General features: G+C 41.8%; 1 protein-coding gene and 1 pseudogene across 5 annotated transcripts in view; one reads left to right on the forward strand and one right to left on the reverse strand.

Annotated features, from left to right (window-relative positions):
* The window catches only part of RERE (arginine-glutamic acid dipeptide repeats), a 429,369-nt gene that overhangs the window by 133,426 nt on the left and 277,945 nt on the right, over nucleotides 1–17,998 (reverse strand). Inside the window, exon 1 of one of the 5 annotated variants that reach the window (XM_060088921.1) lies at nucleotides 13,344–13,362. The exons of the other annotated variants lie outside the window; for them this stretch is intronic. The gene's annotated coding sequence lies outside the window, so the exon portion shown is untranslated. Of the gene's footprint in view, nucleotides 1–13,343; nucleotides 13,363–17,998 lie in introns of those variants that run through there. 5 annotated transcript variants of the gene reach the window in all.
* LOC132477306 (large ribosomal subunit protein eL37-like) lies at nucleotides 15,216–15,508 on the forward strand (annotated as a pseudogene).

Raw genomic sequence — 17,998 nt, forward strand, 5'->3', positions numbered from 1 at the left:
TTTTGTTTTTTTTCTTTTAGTATTTTAATAAACCAGTATTATCATATTTAGGTCAAAACTGTACCACAATAAACCCCCCAAACACCTTATTGAATAGAACTGCTTATATACCACTTATTTGTATAAAAACAGGATACTAGTAATTATTAATACTGCTAATAATGATACAAGTAAGACTAAAAAACGTGCTGGAGTATCTTAACAGCCAAAATTAGAAATCTGTTTCTCTCTTTTATGTCAATGAAGGGTATTTATTAATGAGTAGACTGAAAAGCACAAAATAAAACAAAGAACCTTTTAAAATTAAAAATCAATTTTGACAACAAAAGTATTTATCATATGCAATTTTTAAATATTAGGGTTTCCCAGCAAGAGATACAACGAAGTTAGTTTTGAGCAGGATTAAGATCCAAGGTAAGCAGACAATGGCATTAGCCTACCATATGAAGGAACTCCCAAATATAGAATAAATGGCAGAAATATTTTTTAGGTCTAAGAGAAAAAGAGGTAGATAGCAATATACACCCTATTAGAGAAAACTGGATGCATCTGACAGAAAAACTGTCAGTATATGAACTAAAGATGAAAAGAAAAAGTAGCCTTCTTCCTGGGAAGGTGCCAGTATCCAGCTGTATCTGGAATCCAAGGAACAATATCAGCCCTCCCTTCTTCTGACAGCAGCCAAACTCTACATTCAAGGGTCCTCACCTGCCGCTTCCCTGCCCGAGTGCTCCTTCTGTGGTTCCCACCTTATGGTAGCCGGTGGCACTCTGCTATGACTAATTTGGACATCTACCTCCACCCACTCTGGGACTGGAGAGTACAGAAACAGAGATTTAATTCACTTTTTATATCCCCCAGAATCTAATACAGTACCTGTCTGGCATTATTACTCATTCAGGACAAGTGGAAAATTCCTTGGTTACATGAATATTTCTAGACTGCTAGGATGCAAAACTTGATAAAAATCACCAAGTGGGCCTCCCTGGTGGCGCAAGTGGTTGAGAGTCCGCCTGCCGATGCAGGGGATACGGGTTCGTGCCCCGGTCTGGGAGGATCCCATATGCCGCGGAGCGGCTGGGCCCGTGAGCCATGGCCGCTGAGCCTGCGCGTCCGGAGCCTGCGCGTCCGGAGCCTGTGCTCCGCAGCGGGGGAGGCCACAGCAGTGAGAGGCCCGCATACCGCAAAAAAAAAAAAAAAAAAAAAAAAAAAAAAAAAAAAAAAATCACCAAGTATTCTTTAAATGCAGTATCAACAGCTTGTAGAAAACACTCTTAATAATGATACGCTGACTACTACATTTTTCCTTTTACTTAACACAGCAAATCTCAAACTTTTTGGTCTAACACCTTTACACTCTATTAAGTATCTCAAGGAAATTGTATTTTTGAGAGATTTCAAAATGTTTACTTATTTATTTATTTTAAAATAACAATAGGCTCATGACATAATTAAATATACTCTTATGAAAAATAATTGTATTTACACAAAAAACAGTGAAAACAGAGGCAAGGTTTTACATTTTTGCAAATCTCCTTAGGATCAGACTTCGTAGAAGACAGCTGGATTCTCACATCTGCTTCTCTACACTCAATCTGTTACAGTACGTTCTTTTGGTTAAAGTATATGAAAAAAAATCGAACCTCACACAGAGATATAACTGGGAAAGGAAAGATTATGTGAATAGTCTTTTTGATAACTATGGATATGCTTTTTGATAGTACACCAAAACTCAACATGTGATTGTTTCTTAAAGGTCTTTTGCACAATGTTAATCTAAAATCTTATCAATGATCTTTTGGACTCTTGTACATTAAAATCTGTTGGTCTGTCTTGGCCTTTTTTTTTTTTTTTAAGATTTTTATTTTATTTTATTTTTTTTTATTTATTTATGGCTGTGTTGGGTCTTCGTTTCTGTGCGAGGGCTTTCTCCAGTTGTGGCAAGTGGGGGCCACTCCTCATTGCGGTGCGCGGGCCTCTCACTATCGCGGCCTCCCCCGTTGCGGAGCACAGGCTCCAGACGCACAGGCTCAGTAATTGTGGCTCACGGGGCCAGCTGCTCCCTGGCATGTGGGATCCTCCCAGACCAGGGCTCGAACCCGTGTGTCCTGCATTGGCAGGCGGATTCTCAACCACTGCGCCACCAGGGAAGCCCCTGTCTTGGCCTTTGAATGGATCTTCCACCCATGATTTTGTCATGCATTGGTCAGATGGAAAATATTCACTCACTAAGTTTTGCAGATCTTCCAAATATTAACACAGTTAACTATACAATTAAAAAAAAGAATCACATTCATTAATATCACCACACATCTCATAACAAGAGCCTGTGTATGTACAGAAGCTGTCAAACTCAGAGTGGTGGGTACAAGTTTTTCAAAATTCTAATTATTTACTTGAAAGCTCCAATCTTGCATTGGCAAAATACTATCAGCTGGTTTGCCTTGAAATGGCAGGCTCACTGCGTTCGTTCATTTTCAAGAAAATGTCCACCGATTACCCAAGTGAGTGAACACAGTTTATCAGTTATTCTCTCAAATAAAAATGGTGTTCCATGAAAGAAGCAGCTAGTTAAACTAACTCCAACAAACAATGCATGTCCTTTGGTGTGCACCAGAAGTCTTCCATGGTGCTTCCCATTTCAACATAATGAATACTGCAAAGACAGGAACTCAAGGGTCGGGATCTGATAAAATTAATAATGGGGCCCACAAACCAGCTGTGAGAAGCACTGATTATTATACATTATGAACTTCAGAAAATACTGGAGGCTAACTAACTAGGACGATTGACTGGTTTCCTGTTTTGTAATACCTGCTCCCCTGTTCGTTTACATTCACTTCTTCCTCACTCCAGCCCATCAATGTGAAATATTATATTTGTGTTGAAGAAACGAGACATTTATGCACGTAACCTGCTTAAGAACTATGATGCTGTTACACAGAGAAGTTCACAAGAAGAGAATGGATGCTGATTGCATCCATAGTAATGGGAAAACAAAGTAAAGTCTGGAGCCACTTTCTGAAGTCATGGAGACTGGGATTAACTTGGGGGTCACTGTCCAATAAACGGTCACTGGAATAAATTCTAAAAAATATACTGGAGGCTCAAATTCAAAAGGTCCCTAATCTAGAAAATGCCAGGTTAACCCTTCAATTAGTAACAATAGCTAACATGTTAAGTACTTTCTATCTGTTCTGGGTGCTCTTACAGTATTATCTCATTTCTATGTATTAATTCATTTAATTCATATTTTGATATTAATCAGAACACTAGTAGTGTTATTCACAGAAATTCAGACCTTATTCTATCTTGTGTTTAAAACATAGTTACTAAGAAGGTTTCTGTTGATGTATAGCATTGCCTAATTAACACAGCAGGTCTGGGCAAAACCAGGGTAGCCTTCAATTAAAGAAGGAAAATCAAGACCAAGGACAGTGTACATCCCAGCAAGGTCAGATAAAGGATACTACACATGCAATAAGAAACCAAAGACGGAAGTCATAATCCCAGGATAATGCAAGACACATCTATGCACACCTTTATCCTTGCCTCAGGGTTTTTACCTATATTATCTTAAATTTAGGTATCACATACTTGTATGACAAACAGAAGCAAAATAATACTAGCTATCACTTATCAAGCGCTCTCTATACATTCTTTCATGATATTCCATGACAACTCGATGAGGCAACAGCTCCACTTAACAGATAATAATAACAGAAGTAATTGCAACATTAATAAAGAAGCTAACATGTACGCTGAACATTAACTCTGTAGCAGGCATTTCAAGCGAAGCAAACTCCATACACTGTCTTATCTAACCTTAAGGATGACCCTGTAAAGTAGGTGCTATTATTACCTGTACAGGTAAGGAAACTGAAGCTAAGAGAGTTTATGAAATTACCCAAGATTACACAGCTAATAGGTTGGAAAAACCAGGATTCAAACTCAAGTTTAGTTAACTCCGAAGTCAGAGCTCCCAGCCACACTCCATATGGCAGAGTGATTTTACTGAACCAAAATTACACAACTAATTATAAACAGAGCCACTATGAGAAGCCATATCCTTTTCCTTAATTCACTTCTTTGTTCATTTCAAGCATCAAAAGTAAGACAAAATAATCAAAAAGTTTTTTTTTAAGTTTGAAAATCATGTTAAAAGAGAAAACCCATCAAAGTTAAAGGTCAACTTACATAACATGGTCAAAATGGCAAAATTATAAAGATGGTTGCCAGGTATTAGGAATGGTGGGGGGAGAAGGGCGGGAGTAGAATCTTTGTGATGATGGAATAGATCTGCAAAGCTACACATGCAATAAAATGTCACAGAGCTATTCACACACTATACTAATGTTCCAAGTCTGGATTCTGGTGCTACACTGGAGTTCTATACCATACCTCCTAGGAGTAGGTGAGTCAGTGAAAGGTACATGGGAACACTCTGTAGGATCTTGCAACTTCCTATGAATCTAAAAAATTACAAGTTGCTTAAAGTCAAAGGAAGAGGTTAATTGAGTGATGTATTACAGATAGACTAGGGGTAAGAAAGAAAACCAGACATGAGAAAAGTTGAATAAATAACAAATAGGTTCCCTCAAAATACACAGTAGACAGGTGAATAAGTAGCTGAAGGAAGAATGCCACAGTTAGTAGGCTACGAAATTCAATGAATTAACTCAAGTCACACATTCCTTTTTTTCTCTGTATTTACTAGGGATCTCTGGAGTGGGATCATCCTTTCTGAGACATCCTTAGCTGTGACGCTTACTACCAAAAAACAACAAAAAAAAGTCATCATCCTCACAAGCAAGAAGGAAGAATTTCTCTGTGCCCCTAATGTAAATAATATACATATTTCGAAACAGCTGAGTTTAATCCCCATTATTCTACAAATCTTTGCTTTGGAATACGAAAAAATAATCCCAGAAGCCAAATTACAACAATAATGGTAAGCCACTGTGTTTATTCCTTGAGTTAAAAAAAAAATAGAAAGAAATTCATTGTATATGAAATTGAATACAAAAGAAACCAATGTAACAAAGCAGTATCCATGGCAACTACAACTTAATATTTCAGTCCTCTTCAGCTGCAGTGGATTAAATAAAATGACAAGATGTTCCCTTTGAAAAGTAACCCATTACCATGGAGACGTTTTAGTCTAAGAAGTAAACAGGGAATGGACAGAAAGGAGCAGGGAGCCTGCAAGTGAATATCAGAAAGGGAGCAGCATCTATGCAAAGAAGATGAGGCGGCAGCTGGCCAGACGAGGAAGCTTCTGGAGAAGAGCGAGCCGGCTGGAGAGAGGGGCCGCCCGGCAGAACCACTCCTTCCCCCCTAAGAGAGGGGGCGGTGTGAGGAAGGCACGGGTCTGTGAATGTTTGCTTAAGACCGCCAAGTATCTTTATGTGATAACGGTGACTGCTTACGACAAGAACCTGCGTCTACAGGGAAAGAAGAGGGACAAGGACACGCGGTCCTGGGAGACACACAAGCTGGCAGAACAGAGGACTTGTACAGGCAGCCGGCGTGGCTACTTCCCATCACGATCCACACCCAGAACGTAATGGCAGGGTGGCCTCTGGCCCATTCTCCAAAGGCTGGGACCAGTAAGTCTCGAGTCAGACCCTGCCCCTGTGGCTGCTGCCATGGATGAATGAAATCACATGCAATCTCTCTTCACCTGTCCTTCAGATCGCAAGGCTCGACGGCAGATCATTCTTATCTTTTCCATAGGGTGGCAAGTTGAGCAGGAAGACTGATAGAAATCAACAGAAAGAAGATTCTAGAATCTCTGTTTACTAGCTCATTCAGAAGTGACCACAGAAATAACAGACTGAGGGGTCCAGAATGAAATACACCAAATTTTAGGAAAATCAAAAGGCAATTTACCAGAATCACTTCTTTTTACAAGGGTGGTGGGCAGGAGTGAAAGTCAGACCGATAACAAGGAAGCCCAGAACGGCAGGCTGGGTTTCTCAGATTTCTCCAGCGTGGACAGGTATTTCTAAAACAGTCTTTTCAGTAAGTCTGAAATTTCCTTGACGTCTGACATAGCTTCTTAAAAATCCAAGTAAATTTTGTATTCTACTCCATAACGTGTTCCCATTCATTTTAAGGTAGAAAAACATTTCCCTAAATCTGAGTAAAATCACTGTGCTCTGCCTATCCTCAGGATGTCCCACGATTTGGGCACCCCGCTGCCGCCGGGAGCGAGAACCTGATATACACACCTGAGTCTAGATGCTCAGGTGCCTGGGGGAGAGCACAGACTTCAGAGTCAAAGGAACCTGGATTAAAAGTTCTGTCAGCCCTAAGTGTGATCTTGAGGACTCAACTCAACCTCTCTGAGCCCATCGATGAAATCAGGTTCATAATGGCTACTTTGCAAGACGGCTATAAAAATAAAAGATGATCTATGGAAAGCAAGGCGCAGTGCCTGTCACACAGCAGTCATCACTATTATTAGCTCCAAGCACTGGCAGGGGTGAGAACAGGAAGTAACTCCTCTGTTATGAGTTCCCAGAACACCACCTACCTCTCCTTCAGCCTCTTGTCACAGGCATGATTTTATATTTAATTTGTGTCATTATTTCTTTCCATGGCTATCCTGACCGAAAGCACCCTGTGGGCAGGAACCAAGTCTGATGTTAGCTCACCACTACTTCCCAGAGCCCCCTGGCACTCACTAAAGATATTTTAAATGAATAAATGACTCCAATATTTTAACTCATCTACCACTTTGCCATAAATAACAACTAAGTGCTTTATTGAAAAGTCAAGTCACCTGTGACAGAAGGCTACCCGCCCCCACCCCCCAACCCCCGCAAAGCAAATTCATCTGAAACAGGATTGATAAACTGCCCAGAAGGAACAAAACTCAGGATTCATTCAAAGTAAAGGAAAAAGATAATCAGCCAACATTTGGAAGAGTTAACGTTCCAAATTCATACACAAATGCAAAGGTCAGGACAGGAACTCATTAAAATCCAGAATCATAATATTCTAAATTTTCTCTGATGGAAGGTTCCTTAGAGGCCATCTGATCCCAGCCTTCTAGCTTAATAGAAGAAACCAAGGCAGAGGAGATAAAGGTGCTCTTTCAAGGGGTCACAGTGAGTTAGTTATAAAGGATTTCAAGCCTCTCTCCTTTCAGTAGAGTCCCCCTAAATATAATTCAGAGTCCAGAACCAAGAATTTAGGCACTGGCTAAGGAATAAGAAAAATTTCCAGGCTGACACTAGGAGTCAGTAAATATGGCCTCTATACAATAATATGCAGCATCAGAAAAAAAACTGGTAAAAAAATTTTTTTAAATAATACATGGGAAAGAATCTAGTTTCAAAGCACTACAATGACCTCGTTCCACTGCCTGAAGTTCTTCTTTGCCTGATCTCCCCCACCCCCATTATGCAGTAACACGCAGCACAAGTGCCCACGGCACACAACTCCATCCCACCTCAGGCTACTCAAGGGCTTTACTGTCATCACCTGCTGCAAAGAAGAAAATAGTTGTAAGGACCATACCCAACACACACACACACGCACGCACGCACACACGCACGCGCGTGCGTGTGCGCAACAGTTCAGGAAACAAATTTATTTTTAAAATCCCACCTCAGTTTACAAAGCAGCAGTATTCACAGGTTAAGCCAATTTCCCGACCAAAAATGTTGCTGGCTTTCCATACATGGATATCAAACTTCATCATACACAGGAATGGAGTGTCCCCAGAAAAACAGGGGCTTTGGATCAAGCAAGTATGTCTATGATGCACATCTAAATGTCTCTTTGTTCCCACTGGAAAGTCTCTGGGAAATGCTATTTTTAAAAAAAGGACCATCACAACAGGATAGAAAGCCCAGAGATAAACCCACCTATGGGTTTATTACCACCTATAGGACCATTAGCACCTATGGTCAACTAATCTAGGACAAAGGAGGCAAGGATATACAATGGAGAAAAGACAGTCTCTTCAATAAGTGGTGCTGGGAAAGCTGGACAGCTACATGTAAAAGAATGAAATTAGAACACTCCCTAACACCACACACAAGAATAAACTCAAAATGGATTAAAGACCTAAATGTAAGGCCAGACACTATAAAACTTTTAGAGGAAAACACAGGCAGAACACCCTATGACATAAATCGCAGCAAGATCCTTTTTGACCCACCTCCTAGAGAAATGGAAATAAACCCAAAAAATAAACAAGTGGGACCTAATGAAACTTAAAAGCTTTTGCATAGCAAAGGAAACCATAAACAAGATGAAAAGACAACCCTCAGAATGGGAGAAAATATTTGCAAACAAAGCAACTGACAAAGGATTAATCTCCAAAATATGCAAGCAGCTCCTGCAGCTCAATATCAAAAAAACAAACAACCCAATCCCAAAATGGGCAGAAGACCTAAACAGACATTTCTCCAAAGAAGATATACAGATTGCCAACAAACACATGAAAGGATGCTCAACATCTCTAATCATTAGAGAAATGCAAATCAAAACTATAATGCGATATCATCTCACACTGGTCAGAATGGCCATCATTAAAAAATCTAGAAACAATAAATGCTGGAGAGGGTGTGGAGAAAAGGGAACCCTCTTGCACTGTTGGTGAGAATGTGAACTGATACAGCCACTATGGAGAACAGTATGGAGGTTCCTTAAAAAACTAAAAATAGAATTACCATATGACCCAGCAATCCTACTTCTAGGCATATACCCAGAGAAAACCATAATTCAAAAAGACACATGCACCCCAATGTTCATTGCAGCACTATTTGCAATAGCCAGGTCATGGAAGCAACCTAAATGCCCATCGACAGACGAAGGGATAAAGCGGATGTGGTACATATATACAACGGAATATTATTCAGCCATAAAAAGGAACGAAATTGGGTCATTTGTAGAGACGTGGATGGATGTAGAGACTGTCATACAGAGTGAAGTAAGTCAGAAAGAGAAAAACCAATATCGTATATTAACGCATATATGTGGCACCTAGAAAAACGGTACAGATGAACCGGTTTGCAGGGCAGAAATTGAGACACAGATGTAGAGAACAAACGTATAGACACCAAGGGAGGAAAGTGGCGGGGGTGTGATGAATTGGGAGATTGGGATTGAGATGTATACACTAATATGTATAAAATGGATAACTAATAAGAACCTGCTGTTTAAATAAGTAAATAAAATTAAATTTAAAAAAAAGGGGCCATCACCTTATTCCTATTCACTGTAGTGGTGTGAATATGGGGAGGGGGAGGGGGAGGAGGCAGCAACGGTGGGGGCAGCTGTGGTAGCAACACAAGCGTACAACATACAACATACAACACAACATACACATACTCATCCCACTGTATTAGAGAGACTGGCAAGAAAAGAACAACATTTAATGGTGCACACACCAAATGTTACACGAAATAGAAGTAAAGCTTTTTAAAAAACTTTAAGAAGTGTAAAGAAAAATATAAACACCCAAAAAGCATAAGAAGAATGCTGGCCAAACATATTGGTCACTAATTTAATTACCGTAATTCCTAACACAGTTCCTAAGATTGTCTTAGATGAACAGGTTGACCCAAAAATACAGATGTTGTTAAGATAACTACACCTACATAAGACTGTAGACTTGGACTTTGAATTCATAACAGTAATACACTGATAAACTATGTGCCAGGCACTTTCATATCGTTCTCTTCCAATCTTTCTAACAACTGTGAGAAATATTCACCCCCATATGACCCAGGAGAAAACAGAGGTTCAGAGAAAGGAAGGAACTTATCCAACACCACAGCTTGTCCAATGTCACTTATTAAGTAGAATTTGAACCATATCATCTAGCTCCAAATCTAGTTTCCTCTCTTACCACAGATGCCACTCATTTAATTCAACATTTATGCCAGAGGCCCATTGGTCAGACACTCTCCTGGGAACTGAGGACATGCTCTGTGCTCCAGAAGCTTAAAGTCCAATAAGGAAGACAATCAATCAAATCGTCACAAATAAATGCACAGTTCAAAGAACTCTGATAGAAGGTCTAATTATCCCAACTAAATTAAAATGAACTACTGTTTTAGCTTAGATCCAAAGTATCACAGAGCATACATATAAGAGACAGATTCGTTTTCTTTCAGATTTGCTTTAAAGAAATGTTCAACAACCTGTCACCTACCCTGTCAGAAACTGCTCTCAATACAGATGACGGTCAGCTTGGGAGGAGATGCACAAATGCACAAATAATTTCAAATCTCCCTTTACCCCGTACTTTATATTTTCTCTCTCATTTTGTCAGACAGTTGTTTCACAGTGTTAGGATGAACGTCTTTCTGGTGGAAGGACGACTTAGTTCAGTAATGACCAAAAAATAAAACAAAAAGCGAAAAACGAATTCAGAAGGAAAAAGGATCGGGACCAATGAACAACCAAAAAATCACAGACATGGCGAACATCAGGTTGTAGGTGTATCAGTGTGTTTCAATTAATTCTTAAGCTAACACACCAGACAAGAGTCTAGGAAGTGGTCAAAAGCAGGGGTACGTTATGAGTGGATTGCCAGACTCTGCAAAATTTATGTTGACAGAGGAACACTTTAAATGTAAGGATCAACCTCAGATTCTGATTCAAGAGGCTGATGTAATGACAAGAAAAGCTAGTAACAGGATAATATCTGGGGGAGCTTTTACTTTTACATCCTTTTGGAAACACACACAGCCTCTCTTCACCAGCATTTCCTGATACTCTGAAGCCCAGCAGGAGGGGAACAAGAAGCCACAATGAAGCTAATCATCCTCTTTCCAATGTCCATGCCACCCGGGCCCTAGACAACATCCCCAAACAAGGGAACAACTTCCCGTGCACTGCGCCTTTACCTCTACCACCACCAGACAAGCCTGGAAGCCCCAGAGCGGAAGGCGGCTGGTCAGCAAATAACCTTCCAAAAATATTTTCCTAAAAAGGGAAAGTGTAGTACAAATGCATGGCACGTAAGATAAAGCTCTAGTGACTCACTTTAGTGGATCTGAAACATAGGAACTCGGCTCTTAACAACAAAGGGTCCCCACAGATCCCGGTGGCAACCACAAGTCCTCGCCGTCGAATCGGGTGGCTGCACATGAGCTCCACAGACCACCAGCCAGCCGAGCGGGAGGACCCGGCCAGAGTTGATTCAGCTACCGGTATAGCCTCCTGTTCACATCTGATTTGCCAAATGTAAAAAAAGTTTAAGAAGAATTAAGGATTCTACAACAGAAAGGCAGTTCCACAACTGTTTTCCTAACAAGTATTCCCGACTCAAACGGTGGGCTTCTGAAACGAGGCAGAAACTTGAGTCCTGCAGGGCTCCCATCAAGGGCTGCGGTGTCCAGCTCCTCCAGGCTAGAGAAAGGGTGACTTCACACTCACAGGAGAGGAGACGGAAGGAAGAGTAAAGGTGCTTCTAAGTGAAGTGAAAGATGGCAAGTTCCAGCAGCAATGCTCCGTGGCATGGGGAAAAGTAAAAGTGGTTATCCGCCCCAAACTCCCAAAGGCAATGTTCAAATAAATGTGATCAAAAGGGGAGGACAGCCCTCACAGAAATGGAAAAGAGAATTAAAAATCGTAGGTAGGGCCTCCCTGGTGGCGCAGTGGTTGAGAGTCCGCCTGCCGATGCAGGGGATACGGGTTCGTGCCCCGGTCTGGGAGGATCCCATATGCCGCGGAGCGGCTGGGCCCGTGAGCCATGGCCGCTGAGCCTGCGCATCCGGAGCCTGTGCTCCGCAACGGGAGAGGCCACAACAGTGAGAGGCCCGCATACCGCAAAAAGAAAAAAAAAAAAAAAAAAAAAAAATCGTAGGTAATAAGTGCAATAAACCTAAATTATCCCTGTATAATTCACCTCCTTAATCACAATCCCCAAATTGAACCTGCCAGAAGCCAGATTATACTTCAGTAACATTTTCGGTGGCTATAATTCATCATTAGCCTTGCTAAACTTTCCGTCAAAATCAGGGGCCTCCTCGGACAGGAGTTAACCATGCCCAGCTCCGTATTCATATACAAAGAAGGGCTCACATGAAGAATTTCTCCCTCTATCATCAGTGTACAGTCAATTTCTTCCCTATCCTCTGAGAGCTTCTCACTTGCACATTCTTCTATATTGTATGCTTCCTTTCATCCTCACAGAGACACAAAACAAGTGTCACTTCAAAAATTTTTCCAACTTCTATCAGAAGAAAAAAGGGGAGAGGAAACAAAAAGCGACAATTAATATAATTCAAAAACTTCACTTAATATCTACTTGGGGAAGAATTCAACTTGTCCTGAATCTGCATATTATGATTGGCTCCCTAAGTCAGCTATGTTGAGAGCCATCTGTCTGAGCCCAGTCTGCAAACAGGACATGCAAAAAGCATAACTGCCCCTCACAGAAAAGACTGGTGTCCGGTCCCATCAAGCAGTGGGCACAAAACCTGGTCTTGTAGACACCTCCACCTTCTCAGGCATCAACTCCTCCTGTCACTCCTCTCCTACAGAACTCGCAAGTCACACAACAAAATACACATACACAACAAATGGCACCTTTTGCTAAAACAAACAGAACGAACAAAAAACCCTGAAACCTCAACTTCTAACACAAATGTCACGGCAAACAATTTTTCTTTTTTAATTGCCAAGAAATTTTCCATAAGCTCCAAAAGATAGGATGGACTTGGAAGCAATAGAAAATGATGTGACATAACCTTTCATTTCTTAAAAAATCCATTTTAAGGTGATATTGTTGCAACCAGAATCCATAACTGTTCCCTGCATAGGTCAAAACTATTTCAGGCTTCAGAAAAAGATCACAAGAATTATAATTTGCTCTGGCAAACAGGCTCTCAATCAAAACAAGTTCCACCCACCTTCAAAGCAACCAATAGCTGCCCAACTACCACCCTTCCTAAATCGTCCAAACAGAGCCGCTCGGGGGCCCAGGCGGCCCGACCAGCCCCACGCAGCCCGGCAGCCTACAGGTTTGCTCTGCAGGTGTCTGAAGGCAAACAGCCTCGGCACCCGGCACCCAGAAAGACTCGGGTTGAAGCTGCACCCGGAGAGGAAGAGGTGAGGGAAAGGGGAAGAGGACAGGGACCAGAGGGACCACGACGCTCTGCGTTTGCTTAATGCATCTCTGAGGAGACCCCGTTCCATTCTCAGCTCTGATCTCCCGCTTTGCACCACCACCTACACGGCCAGCCAGGGCTGGATTCAAGGCTCGCAGGAACATGCACTATGAATGATGAAATGATTCATGAACATCCTCAGAAGTGAGAGAGCGCAGCAAAACCATCACACTCTTTCAGTGAGGCCGGAGGAAGACAGCCTACCTGCAGGGGCTGAATGCATGGTCCATGCCTAACAGAGGCCCTGGTGAGTGTAGCTGCGACCTGCGCCTCCGCTTTCTGTGCAAACTCTGCCCTTTCTACTCTAGCAACTCAAAATGGAGGCACATGCGGTCTGAGAGACCTCGCAGAGCTCGCACTGAGCTTGTGCTGTGACCTAAGCCTTCACGCAGGACGCAGAAACTCCCCCTCACACTGACAGGACTGAGCATGTGCTGTGACCCTCCCTCATCCATACACTGTCTCTCAACGCAATCAATCTCAACCCTGCTGTTTCCGTAAATAAAGCCCAGCCAACAGACGAGGCAGCTTCTCCCCGCATACCAAGCTAGTGTGCAGGGAAGTGGGGCTGCAGAAAGGGGATCCCAGACGGCCAACACCAGGGAACTCGCAGGCCGAGCCACCGAGAGGCTGCAGACAAATGCCCTGCTCTGTCAAGACAACAGCAAGTTCTGTTTTGTCTTTTTAAAAAATAAATAAATAAATTATGGTTTTAAACAGAGAGATCATCAAGAAGGAACAGAATGAAAAAACACAGATATGAATGACTATACACAGGACTGGCGAACAGAAATACTGCAGTCTATTTAAAAACATAGCAGTAGCTACCTAAGGGAAGCAACCCCGCAAATTTCTTTTTGAAAACTTTAAACATTCAGAAAAAGGTCACATGAACAATCCTGGCAAAGTTATGGAGTACTGGGTATCACTGCAGCCACAAACACAGTGTGGATGGTATAGCAAGCAGAGTATCTAAAGAATACTGGATTTTATGCAAAGAGCTTAATCTCCCTTAGATAAGAAGTTCTAAAATCGCTTAAATAATAAATAAAAACATCTCCTAGAGAGATACGAACCCAATCAGAGGTGTATAGCATAAGGAATGTACTCCTAACAATAAAAAGGGCATGAAAGTTCAAATCAAGAGGCCAAAGAACAAGCACCCTGCCAACAAATACCCAAGCACCTAAAAAAAAATCTCAGTTTAGGCCTCTTGATTCAGAACTCTAGGCAATTCTCTGTAACACTGTCCATGAAGCTAAATTCATTTAAAAATTTAATCGGAAGCAATTTCTAAAGCCACATTAGCAAGACCACACCATCCTAGTCATACTAAGCACTACAAACTGTTCATACTGCCCAAGCACCAGCCAACAGATTTTCTGTTAAAATCCCTAAAAACACGTTTTATGCTCTCTCCCCCAACCTCCACCTCCAACAAAAGGCAAGCTGGTCTGTCAGCCATATAAGAAATCCTAGTTCTGGATGTGTATGTGGGCTTAGTTTCCATTTGCAAACCAAGAAATGATTCTGTATAGTTATAATTTAAAAAGAAAAGAAAGACCATGAGACTCCCCCAATTTACAAAGGACAAGAGAGGGTAGGAAAGAACAGTGCCAATTCTGTTTCCCACAAATGTAACGGAATGAGAAGAAATTAAAACCTGCTTAAAAGGATACTCAGCGTCCTCAAGATTCCTAAAGTAAATGCAGGACCCATTCCACTTCCTTGGAACCCGGTTATGCTTTCAGATCAACTAAATTGAGACTATGATTAAATAAAAAACTCTTATCATGCTAAAAAATGTAATTTACACAAGAAATGCCAAATACACTTAAACAAGTTTCACCTTTGACCCAGCACATAAAGCAAGCATCCACAGGTTGGAATATCATCTTCCCGGCTGGTACGTAAGACAACATGTCCCCAGAAGTGTGTGACCAGAAACAGCCCAGAGAAAAAGACTTTCTAAAAACAAGAGCAACTGAACTAGAACCTAGCAGCAAATAGCATGAATATGACCACCAAACTGTTTCCTTCAAAAGTGCATTAAAAAAAAAAACCACCAGAAGCGAGATGACGAAGGGAGCATCATCGTTTGGAAAGTGTTGGAATGAGATGCACACGTGTGCCGCCGCTGTGGCTCTAAGGCCTACCACCTTCAGAAGTCCACCTGTGGCAAATGTGGCTCCCCTGCCACGCGAAAGAGAAAGTGTAACGGGAGTGCTAAAGCTGGAAGACAAAATACCACCGGGACTGGTCGAATGAGGCACCTAAAAACTGTATACCGCAGACTCAGGCATGGATTCCGTGAAGGAACAACACCTAAACCCAAGAGGGCAGCTGTTGCAACACCCAGCTCCTCTTAAGGATTTCAACAATTAGTCACGCAATAAATGTTCTGGTTTAAAAAAACAAAACAAAACCAAACCACCAAGCCCTTTCACATGTAAATAGCTTACTTGGAGAACTCAGCATAAAATAATAATTTAATAAATTCATCTTTACTCTGAAAAACCACAGTAACTGTTCCATGGAGCACAGCATAAAACCGGTTATTGGGATAGCAAGTCAACAAATGGGGACTATAATCTCAGTCCCACAAAATGCCCTGAGTGACACTAAGGGCAAGTTACCAACAGCCTATGGCCTGTTCTCTGTGATACTGGATCCCAGTTGTGACCCCGGCCTCCTGCAACACGCTCTTCCTTGTCTTTGCTGACACTGTCTCCTCACAGCCGTCCCTTACACACCACTTGGACAGACACCCCTTCTCCCGTGGCCCCTCAGCGGCAGCACACCCCGGAGCTCCCTCCCAAGACCTCTTCTCTTCCGCGTGGAGAACGCATCCCCTCGAGCACAGCTCCAGCCAGCCCCTCCCTGGAGACGCCTCTTTCCTAGGAGCAGCTTGGACACTTCAGACAACTCTGCTGTCCTCCTGCTGCACCTCGGCTCACCGCACCCTTCTCTGCGGTGCCGCAACTCTCTTAAGAGATGTTAAGTTAAGCTCTTTAGGGTCAAGGAGGTTATCAAAATCACCTTTACTGGAACCCCCCAACTCTCTTGTTTTGTACTTCAAAAAAAAAATCTGATGCACCAAGAAGAGCATAATATCACTTACACATAATTTATACATAAAAGAATTACATAAGCTAAATCTAATCATGAGGAAACATCAAACCAAACTGAATTATATTTGAAAATATACTCTTCAAAAATGTCAATATCATGGGGAAAAAAAACAAAAAAAGGTTAGGAAACATATTATGAAAACAAAGAGAGGCAAAGGATATTAAAGCGATACAACAACTAAACACCAATGCATGATCATAAGCGGGGAATTACTATGAAGGTCAGTATTAGAAAAACTGGCAAAATGTGAGTGTGGACTGTATTAGACTATACGGTATTATATCGATGTTAACACTCCTGATTTTGATAACCATACTATGGTTATGCAAGAGAATGTCCTTGTTCTTAGACATTTAAATATTTAGGAGAAAAGAAGCTTGATATCTGCAATTCATTCCTAAATTGTCCAGGAAAGGAAAATACTATAGAGAGGATAATTAAGCAAAGATGGCAAACACAGAAAATAATGGGCAAAAACAGAGATAATAAAGCAAATCTTTAATAAGGTTTAAAAAATAATTAAATAATACTACATAAACTAAGATCAATGCAAATAAAATAATAAAGCAAATATGTCAAAATGTTAACAACTGGTGAAATGGATGAAAGATACACGAGAGTTCTATGTACTAACCTTATAACTCTTTCTTAAGTTATGTACAAGAAATTCCAAACTAAAAATTTTTCAATATATAAAACAAAAAATATTTATACTAGCCTTCAATCATCAATCTTCATGGAATCTGGAGACCAGACACACCAGTGGCAATGAGTGACCTGCCTGCCCACCTGCTTCCATAGTGCTCTAATCCCCAAACTGAATCCACTTCAGACCCAGCTAGCTCTAAATTCAGTCCAACCTCAGAATATGGGATCAGCTCTCCTCCTCATCAGAGAAAATCAAGGAGCCCTAAAACCTGAAAATTAAGTGAGCCAGTGTGCCACTTTTTTTTTTCGCAGTACATGGGCCTCTCACTGTTGTGGCCTCTCCCGTTGCGGAGCACAGGCTCAGGCCCAGCGGCCATGGCTCACGGGCCCAGCCGCTCCGCGGCATGTGGGATCTTCCCAGACCGGGGCACGAACCCGTGTTCCCTGCATCGGCAGGCGGACCCTCAACCACTGCACCACCGGGGAAGCCCCAGTGTGCCACTTTTAACCATACATTTCAATTCTAGAAACGGGCTCTGTTTCCCCTGACCAATCCTTGTCTTGAGCTGAGGACACCTTGGAACTTTACTCAGTACTTACAGGCCTCCAAGACCAGGACATATTTTTTCCACTGGTTGTCTTGAACACTAGATGCTTCCTTACTGAACAACCTGCCTGGAGCTCATTCCTGCCACTATGTTGCCCTAACTTGCCATCTGGCTGCCGGCAGGGATATGCACGCAACTTGCACGTGGGTGGCCCTAGTGCTTCCTTCTGAGGCCTACTGCTCGGTCTCCCCAGGAGTGCGGTGATCCTGGCACATCTACATTTGCCTCTGGACCCTAGACCTCCCTCTCTCCTCCAGTTAATCCTTAGTGAACAACAAGTGAAGGATTAAAACTTCTAAATACATTAAAGGGGAGCTGGGCAGGTGAAATGCATATATTATACTAATAGATCCTTTCTAAAATTATAAAGGTTTATTATATAAAAACCAACTGAATAATCACTCTGTCATTATAATACTTAATGTTTAGTGAGCAGAAAATTTATGTTTATCAAAGGTAAAGTAAGAGCTG

The sequence above is a fragment of the Mesoplodon densirostris genome, chromosome 2, assembly GCF_025265405.1.
Source record: "Mesoplodon densirostris isolate mMesDen1 chromosome 2, mMesDen1 primary haplotype, whole genome shotgun sequence".
NCBI lineage: Eukaryota > Metazoa > Chordata > Mammalia > Artiodactyla > Ziphiidae > Mesoplodon > Mesoplodon densirostris.